Source organism: Otolemur garnettii, unplaced genomic scaffold (genome assembly GCF_000181295.1).
Source record: "Otolemur garnettii isolate 467f Iridium unplaced genomic scaffold, OtoGar3 scaffold00063, whole genome shotgun sequence".
Lineage (NCBI taxonomy): Eukaryota > Metazoa > Chordata > Mammalia > Primates > Galagidae > Otolemur > Otolemur garnettii.
Genome location: NW_003852458.1, coordinates 10730608 through 10741230, shown reverse-complemented (window position 1 = coordinate 10741230; position 10623 = coordinate 10730608). Strand labels below are relative to the sequence as shown.

At 38.1% G+C, this 10623-nt stretch overlaps 1 non-coding gene across 1 annotated transcript; it reads right to left on the bottom strand.

The window, feature by feature from the left end:
- Positions 1 to 6910: 6910 nt before the first annotated feature.
- On the bottom strand, positions 6911 to 7045 carry LOC111726394. Its single transcript, XR_002774178.1, has one exon. It is a non-coding gene; the product is annotated as a small nucleolar RNA SNORA70 (small nucleolar RNA).
- Positions 7046 to 10623: the final 3578 nt, after the last annotated feature.

Sequence of the window (10623 nt, the reverse complement as noted above, 5' to 3'; positions counted from 1 at the left end):
TAAAAGACTGAAACTGGACCCACACCTTTTTCCACTCACAAAAATTGATTCAAAATGGATAAAAGACCTAAATTTAAGGCATGAAATGATAAAAGTCCTCAAAGAAAGCATAGGAAAAACACTGGAAGATACCAGTCTGGGGAAAGATTTTATGAAGAAGACTTCCATGGCAATTGCAACAGCAATAAAAATAAACAAATAGGACTTAATTAAACTGAAAAGCTTCTGTACACCTAAGGAGACAACAACCAAAGCAAATAGATAACCTACACAATGGGAAAGGATATTTGCATATTTTGAAACAGACAAAAGCTTGATAACTAGGATCTATAGAGAACTGAAATCAATCAACATAAAAAGGGCCAACAATCCCTTAAATCGCTGGGCAAGAGAGATGAATAGAACCTTCTTTAGAGAAGACAGATGAATGGCTAACAAATATACAAAAAAAAGTTCATCATCCCTAATTATTAGAGAAATGCAAATCAAAACCACCTTAAGATACCATATAACTGCAGTGAGAATGGCCTACATCATAAAGTCTCAAAGCTGCAGATGCTTGTGTGGATGTGGAGAGAAGGGAACACTTTTACCATGCTGGTGGGACTGCAAACTAATAAACATTTTTGGAAGGAAGTATGGAGAACCCTCAAAGAACTCAAACTAAATCTCCCCTTTGATCCTACAATCCCATTACTGGGCATCTACCCAGAAGAAAAAAATTCCTTTTGCCATAAGAATATTTGCACTAGACTGTTTATTGCAGCTCAATTTACAATCACCACAATGTGGAAACAGCCTAAATGCCTGCCAACCCAGGAATGGATCAACAAGCTGTGGTATATGTATATCATGGAATACTATTCAGCCATTATATAAGATAGAGACTTTACATCTTTTGTATTAACCTGGATGGAAGTGGAACACATTCTTCTTAGTAAAACATCACAAGAATGGAGAAGCAAGAATTCCATGTACTCTATTCTGATACAAGGACAATTAATGACAATTAATGACCTAGTACACAGTGGGGAGTGGAAGAAGGGGAGAGCAGAACGTGGAAGGGAGGGAGGGGGTTGAGGTGTCATGGTATGTGACACACCTCTTAGGGACAGGACACAATTATAAGGACTTTACCTAACAAATGCAATCAATATAACCTGGTTCTTTGTACCTTCAGTGAATCCCCAACAATTAAAAAGAAAAATAATAAATTTTGTTTCCAGTTATTTAAAAAACAATTGAACAATGAATTCATAATTTTCTGACAGAAATGATAGTAACTGAAAACACTCAAAAGATATATAGTGTTAAGACCTGAAACAATTCTATAAGATATACTTTCTAATAAGGAATTCTAAAATACAGATTCAAAGACAGAAATTAACAATGCACATATACGTGTACACACAGGCACACTACACTGCACTACCCACTTCTTTTAATATTTGTGACTCCCGTTTAAAAATTCCTGCCTGAATTTATGATTTGTATCTTAGTATCAAACTCTGCCCCTAGCTATGAAGTCATTAGTTTTATTGCCTTGGAAAATATCCCTGTGCATGGAGAAAAATAAAACATTATAATTCATACTTATTTTCATTCTTCTTTCTAACCACTGCCCAAATTCAGAATTGTTCACTATTTCCTTTTGTAGTCCTTTTGTATTCATAAGGATGTCATTAATTCAAAGGTTCAGAAATCATAATTTTTAGTGAAGAATACTCAAGAAGCAAAATACTAATTAAATTTGTTTTAAATACTTTTTTCCAAAAGAAGTCATAATTGCTTCAAAAGTTAACTATATGAAAAAATGAAAGCTGCAAACTTCAAATCCCATTACAGAAATTATATATTTAATATAAGTTAGCCATAAATAAGCTCTTCTTTAAAAGGGAAAAAAGCTGGGGAATCAAAATGTTTAGGAATGTCATCTAAAAGAATGAATGGACAGAAGGAGATCCCCCTGCAGGCTTCCAGTTGCTGTGGCAGAGAATTCTTCCTACACTCTCCTCCAGAGGGTCCCTGGTGAGATACCATGAAACATTACCAAAAATCATTACCTAGCACTATTAATTTCTCTCTGCAAAATCAGACAGTAGAAGAAAAGAAGTACCATACCAAAATAAGAGAATTACTCCAGTACTTGAATGAGGAAAAGACAAAACCAAATAAAAATCACCACTATTTTAAAACAGTCACTTGAGGGGAGTGGGAAGTGGATCTTATAAATGTCATGAATAAATCTAGGGCTCTTGATCCATTAAGTTCCAAAGCTGTGGGGGGAAAAGTTAGAAAAGGTTATTTAAGATAAGATTTTGAGTAAGAAAATAAAAGTTTAGTGGAAGTATGAAGCATCGAGTTGTATTTACATTTGTACAATTATTTAAATATCTGTAGGGTTATAGCAATGTCAATCAATAACTATGCTTATCCATTCTAACCTGTTTTACTGTCATTATAAATAGCAGAGTTAATAGAATCCTGTTAAACTCGGGATGCAAGTATGTCCCCTATAACACCAGACCAGTAGGACACCCTATATGATAAACACGAAAATGTGTGACTCAGATATTCTATCAAGAAGGAACACTTTACCCAACCCTACCCAAGAGCACAGGTAGCTGTCAGCCTGCAGCTGTTAACTCTCTAAGGTATGCTTCATCTTTCCTGCTGAAGTCATCCTCTTCTCAGAGTGGCACCAGTCAGTGGCAGACGAAGATCATAGTAAAGGGTCCAGCCACTTAATACAAGTACTCAGCGTGAGACTTCTCTAAAACAAACATACTTTGCCTCAATTCCTCATTGAGCTAAGAGACTTGTCAGATCTTCATCATGATCCTATTCTCTCCCTTCTGGCAAACTCATTTCCTTTCACAGGCATTAATTCCCCATAAAATGTTTTCTCCTACCTATGGCTTAGTGCCTTAGAGAATCCTACAGATATAGTGAAACAAGCAATAGACTGAAAAGCAGGCAATAAATGGAATTTGGGAACTGGATCACTTACTCCCTGGCTGCCAATAGGAACTCATCCCATGTGACGTCATCCACAGGTAGTCCCTGCCTCAAGTGTTGGCCCAATGGCAAAAACTTGCAGAAATGGGTAAAAATGAGTACCCTGGTCAGTGTGCTACAATTCAGGTATTTGAAAAATGTAGGGGGGAGGAGGAATAGATGTCAATCAAAGTGACTAGTTGGTATTAAATTACATTGACTCCTATAAGGGATTAATAAAAATTGATGGCAGTTAACAAACAATTGAATTTTGAATGTGAGGGCTATAGGGTCTTCTGGGGAGATCATTACTCCTTGTTTTCCTGCAGTGGGAGAGCAAGAAAAGCTAAAGACAAAACTTAGAATTTAGTGGAAATAGTCTTCCAGTTTTACAGAAAATTGAATAGATGAGGCAGGTCCACTATGTCAAGATTAGGATCTTCTTTGGAAACACCTATGGCCCTGATCCATAAAATGGTAACATCTGGATAGATGTCTGCCCAAATTTTGTTTCCCCAGTTACTCTTAAGCTCAGAACATGCAAAGATCCCCTTGTCCTAATTAAGACTGACTTAGCACCTCCCCCATGTAAAAACAACCTTCAGAAGTCCCTACCCTGCAAAGTAATAGGAGGCCTCACTCAGGATCTACCCTTATATCCTCTATGCCAGGTCACCAATAGATAGGGTTAAGTTGCAACAAAATTCACTGGGGCATACTGAGCCTGATAAAAGAGTAAAAAGAACTATATCCAAAAAGATGTGAAACAATCAGCTAGCATTTCCCAATCAGCCAGCATTTCCCAGCAGGATCAAGATAGTACCTACTGCTAGATTTGGGGAATGTTTGATCAAGGTGGCTGGACCATAGGACTAGATTTATTAAGCATTAATTGGCATAATGACATTGTCTCAGGATATAGGCTTAAAACCCTGTTAGGGACCCTAGGAGATGGTATCAATTTGCAGCTAGGATGGCTCCAAGAAGGCTGGAGAAAGCAATGACTCATATTGAGCAAAGCTGAAATGCTTAAATTGCCATAGTAGAGGGTATTAAAAGGCATTAAAAAGCTTAGGAAGTTGGGTATACTGGGCATCTGTATTATGTAAAGCCTGAAAACCCATCAGAGGATTCTATGTAACAAGAAGGCCAAGAGAACATTCTATTCACCAAAGGCAGCAAGAATATATGATAAGAGAGGTGTCATTATTAGAAAGAACTTCATAATGGCTCTCTTCTGCAGACCAACTTTAATGAAAGGAAACACCATAATAGAATTTTTCACTTTGATAGCAGTGGAGATGATGGTGCACAAAAGAAAGGTGCACAAGAAAAGAGGCCAGGTGAGGGTACTCCACCACCAGAAAGCCAGGTAGCAAGCACATAACAAATGGCCAAATCAAAATGAATGCATGGATGGGTAGGTAAGCAGGTAGGTAGAAAGAGGAAGAAAGAACAGAGACAGAGGTACATAAACATAAATTTTACATCAATTGCTTATGGAAAAAATACCATGTAATCAATACCATGTAATCCAAATGCAAAAATAAAAGGTAATATCAACCCCTACCTCACACCATAAATAAAAGCTAACTCAAAACTGATCATACACTAAGTATAAAAACTAAAATTAGAAAACTTCTAAAAGGAAACATAGAAGACAATTGTTGAGAACTTCAGTTTGACAAGTATCTCTTAGGACACAAGTATGAACTATGAAAGAACGAATTGATAAACTGACCTTTGTCAAAAATTACTCTTTTACTCCTCGCTAGTTATCCAGAAAATGAAGTCAATCCTGATAGATGTTTTAGAAATGCATCTGATGTTTAAAATCTCTTGTATGCAGAATATATAAAGAACTCTTACAATTCAATAATAAGAACAGAAACTACCCTATCCAGACACAGGCAAAACAATTAAATAGACACTTCACCAAAGAAGATATACAAATGGCTTAGAAGCATGAAAGATCCTCAGCTTCACTCATCCAAATTAAAACCACAATGAGATACCACCACCACCACACACAAGAAAATAGTTAAATTTAAAAGACTAACAAAACCAAATTTGGGAAATGATGGAGAGCACCTGGAACCCTCATATCCTGCTGATGTGTCCAATCATTTTAGAAAGCAAGTTTGGACATTTTGTATAAAGTTAGGTACATATATTCCATACAGCCCAGGAATTATAATCCTAAGTATTTCCCCAGGAGAAATAAAAGTACAACTTTACACAAAGACTTCACTTGAAAATTTAAGGCTTATTCATTTATAATTATAACTGTGAAAAGTTCATTCAATGGGGAACTACTCAGCAACAAGAAAGAAGGATCTACCAATATATGCTACAATATGGGTAAGTATCAAAAGAATGCTTAGTAAAAGAAGTAGGTCCCCTGAGACTATATACTATGCAATACCATTTATAGTTTTAAAAGGTAAAACTGTAGTAAAAGAAACAAGACAGTGAGGGGGAAGCTGGGGATAGATGGCTTTCAAATGCATGAGAGAAATTTTAGAGTGTTAGAAATGTTCTGTATCATGCCTGTGATGAAAGATATAGGAATATGCTTTCAAAATTTATCACATTTAACACTTAAAATAGATTTTTATTTTATTTCAATTCAACCCCAAGAAAACTGATTTAAAAAGCAAGTACACAAGAATAAAGGAGCAAATGTCTAAGGGCCATTGCCTTCTTAAAATGTCATAATCCCTTGATCACTCCCCAAACATGAACCAGTTTTCAGATCTGGAAACTGTTGATTTAAAAGTTGGTCAGGGGCAGTGCCAGTGGCTCAAAGGAGTAGGGCACTGACCCCATATGCCAGAGGTGATGGGTTCAAACCCAGCCCTGGCCAAAAACTGCAAAAAAAAAAAAAAAAAAGAGTTGGTCAGGTCTCCAGGAGAAAGAGAAAGGCAACACCATAGCCAGTATGTACTGTGATGGTTCTTCCTGTCCTTGTCCAAAGGGTTCTACAGCCTTTTGCTCAGGTGACTATGCACTGGGGAAAGAGAAATACCTAGACATTTCATGGACTACTGAACAAGGGATCTGAGCTGACAGTGTTAGCCTGAGACCAGAAGCATCATCAGTGCCCCATTATTAGAACAAGGAGATGTTAAGGACCAGATAATAATTTAAGCCCTTTTCAATTGAGGTTATAATGGGCCCCCCTGAGTCTGTGGACCTGACTATTAGTCATTTCTCTGGCTCCTGAATAAATTATTAGAAATGATATATTTGGCACTCAGAGTAACCCTCATATGGGGTGTTTGGTCTATGGAGTAAAAACTGTGTTAAGTGAGAAGCCCAACAGTGAGCCTCCAAAATTGTTCCTGCTCTATGCATCAAAAATAAAAAATAAAGGAAATCATATCCCAGGGGTGGAGACGAGATAAGTGCCACTTTTGAAGATCAAAAGATTGCAGGTGTAGTGGTCTATAACATTTTTCCATTAAATTGAAAAATATTCTCTTTTTTTTTATGGAGAGGAAGTAGAACTTATTATTGGTAGGTGCAAATGCTATGCAACACAGTGTAAGTCTTCATGAGTACAGGGCCCACCACTTGTCCAGGGAGCCACAATTGGGGATGTATTTGACCCCACAGCCATCTGGGATGAGCCATTTCTCAGCCATCATGTTTTCCAATTCATTTGCATTAAACTTAGTAAAACCCCACTTCTTAGAGATGTGAATCTTCTGGCAGCCAGGGAAATTGAACTTGGCCCTGAGAAGGGCCTCAATCACATGCTCCATGTTGTTGGTGCGCATGGACATGATGAGTTTGCCAATGTGAACCCTGGCCACAGTGCCCTGGGGCTTTCCACAGGCACCGTGCATACCTGTCTGTAGCCTAGAGTGAGGACAGAACAGGATCTAACACATGAACATGTATTGGAAAGGACTGTCTGCAAGGTCCCTTAGAGCAATCCATACAAACAACAGGCTCCATACACTACCCATGAGGCTGATGTTTGCAGCCATTGCACACCAGGCCTCCATAAGGATCCATTTAATTTTCTAATCTAGACCTGAAGTGACTGGTTGGATCCTAAACAGTGGTCATAGACTATCATAAGCTCAAACAGGCTGCATTAGGAGATGTGATGTTATTACTAGAGTAATTAACACAGCCTCAAATACACTGTATGTGGCTACTGATTTGGCAAAGGTGTCCTTTTCTATCCGAATCTAGAAAGAATATCAGAAACAGCATTTACAGGGAAAAAAATGTTAATTTATATTCATTTTTTTTGAAGGACTTTGTTAATTTTCCTACACTAAAGAAATCTGAGCTACTTGCATATCTCACAAAATATCATATTGATCCCTTAATACATCAATGACATCCTTCTGGTAGAGGAGGATGAGCAAAAAAGTGGTTGTGGACCTTATAATAAATGTGTACATCACAGAGTAGAAGATAAGCCCTAGGAAGCTTCAATGACCCACTACTCCTGTAAATTTTGGAGTCCAGTGATCAGAAACATGTCCAGATAACCCCTCCAAAGTAAAATTCAAATTGCTTCATCTTATATCCTCCCCTATAAAATATCTTATAGACCTTTTCAGGTTCATTGCATAAGTTCAAGCCATCAAGCCATGGTACAAGCCACTAAAGCCATAGAATACAGAAGACCCAACAGTGTTAAAGGTCAATGGTGAAAAAATACATAATGGGAGTATATTGCAAGTCTTAGTGAGAGAATCTTAATGCAGATTTTTGGTATTCTGTAGTATGCCTTTCCACCTACAATACAGAATCATGTGCTTTTTGAGAAACACCTCTTGGAGTGTTATTGGGTGTTCAGGTAGTGATATAACATTTGGCCATTGGATTATAACTTATGCATCCAGAACTTCCCATCATAATCTGGGTCCGGTCAGACCTTCTCAGTCACAAAATCAGATGGGCATAGCAGCATTCATAAGATAAAAATGGTGCTTGAAGGATCAGTAGACCCAAGCAAGCTGTGTGAATAGGTAGCTTGCCCTTTACATTACCCAACATGGCTGTGCCAGCACCCTTCTCCCCAAAGCTCATATTCAAGAGATATGGGAAATCTAATTCTATCAGCTAGCTAGAAGAAGAGGCTGAGCTTGATTTAAGGGTTGGTCTGCTCAGTGTGTGTGTGTGTGTGTGTGTGTGTGAAGTAATAAATAGGAGAGAATCTTCATTACAGGTTCATTCTGGAGTGAAAGCCAAGTGGGGAGAGAATATCTTTACAATGAACCAAGCTTTGTTCAGTGTACCTGGTCATCCACTTTCTGTAGAAGATATGTGGCCTGAGATTGGAAAATATATGGATTAAAAGGGCACTGGCCTGGCCTGAGAAAAGAAAGACTAAAGACAAGGATGTCTAGGGCAGAAGCAAACAGAACAGCATATAGGAGTAGGTATTTGTGTTGTACTTCAAGACCCATCAAAGCATTCACCACATAGGATGTACTAAACTAAGGAAACCAAACAAATTGGCCAAGTAACTTTGTCAGTAGCTACCTCAGTGCTGGCACAATAAGCACCTGAAAAATGAGCATGTTGATAGATGAATGCTACAAATACACCCAACAGCTTGGAGTCCCGCTGACCAAGGCCAACGTAGCTACTGATGCCTCCAAATGCCCAGCCTACCTGCAGAAGAGACTAAAGTTGAAATTCCAGTATATCACTATTCCTCAAGCACATTGACCAGTCACATGGTAATGGGTTGACTCCAGTTGATCTCTGGCATCTTTGAGAGCCAGTAAGTTTCATAGTAATCGACATTTATTATAATTATAGGTTTGCCTTTCCTGCCCACAGATCCACACCTGGGGCTTATAGAGTATCTCTTCCACAGACATAGAATCAAGTGCAAAACATAGAATCTGACCAGGAAGCCACTCCTCAGTGAAGGAGGTGCAGGAATGGATCCACGAACATGGAGCCACTGGTTAAATTACGTTCCACACCGTCCTGAGGCAGCCAGCCCCACAGAATCCTGGAAAGACCAGTTGCAACCAGAGCTTAAGAACAACTTGAAGGCAAGTTGTTCTCTTGTCCACTTTGCAAGGATGTGGAATCAAAGACACTGTGCCCCTGCTTTCTCCCCTTTCCTGTCATAGGTTCCTCACCCATAATCCTTTGCACTCCGAACTTTGTCTCAGTATCTGCCTTCTATCTTTTGTCTTTTAAAACAAGTCCTTACCTTACAAAAAAGTGCCAGAAACTCTGAATCTTGCATCCTATTCTTAAAATTACAAGACAAATCAACATATAAAAATTGCTGAGAATTGCAAAAAAGGTAACCTGTTATTTTGTTGCTTCCAGAACTTCCTAAAGCAATTTGACCATGAGCTCCTTTCCTCCTAACACCCGTGACATTCCACAGGTGTCATGTTCTATGAAGACACTTTGGGAAATACTAACCAAGTGGCAACTTGCCAAATTTTAGCTAAAGCCCTCAAGAAAAAATAAACGGTCTCTGAAAACTTGTCCTGCAAACACAAATCTATAAAATAAAAGCATCATGTCAAAATGAATAAGAAACTTATACAAGTTAACATATTCTACTTTACTGCATGATTAAAAATTGGGGAGAACATGTTGAGATTTAAATTCTAAATTGTTACAAAAGTGTATCTATCAGGAATTTCCCCAAATAGTTAACTACTTTAGATTCGTTCATATTTTTGAACTAAATTTGCTTCTGAGTTAATCATGTGATGAATAAATACTCTCAGGCTCATGTATCTTTTCTTTCCATTCCTACTTTCCGCGAGTCATACCTCCTGAGTCAGACAAGGTTGGCTTATCATTCTAACCTCCAGTTACTTTGCCAAACATCTTTCCCCTTAGTCTCTGGCCATCAAATATTCTGAATCTACCTTCTGAGATCCTACAGCACATTTTCTCTATACATGGTACACATGGTTTATTTATCCTTTTCTGCATGTATGTGTCTTTACCTGAAACAAATTATTGGCCCCTAAAAGACAGGAATAAAGTCTTAGAAATATTTAGAAGTTTAATAGCTAACATGGTTCATGTCATAATGATTTCCCTTTCCCTTCCCAACTCATCTTGTCTTTTCTTTTATTCACACAGAAGTCTTCTTGAGATCATCCCTTCATATCTTCTCAGAGGCCAGATACACAACCATATTCTTTCTTTCAATCATCTCTCATCTTGGCTGTATATGATGAATAAATATTCACTTCCCTCTCTGGGGAGCATAATGCCTTCCAGACCACAGATAGGCACAGTCACTTGTTCTCTTCAGGTATCTCCAACCAGACCACCACACCCATGAGACATTGGGTCACTGTGGATATGGTCTTTACAGAAAAAGAAGTAAATAATATTCAAAACACTATGTGACTGATGGAACCATATGATTAATTATCCATACCAGGATTCTGCTGAAAGTGAAGAAGACTACTGTTAATAAATAAACCAGGATAACAGACACAAAAGACATAAACTTGTAGTGTCACAGCCAACTCACATTCTGTCTACTCAAGAGCAAGTGTGCCACAAAGAATGTATAACATGGGCCCAAAGGAGGACAAGGCCAGCTAACACCTCATTCTTTTCTTTATTCAAGAAGTATTCATTTAATACCTTCTATGGCCC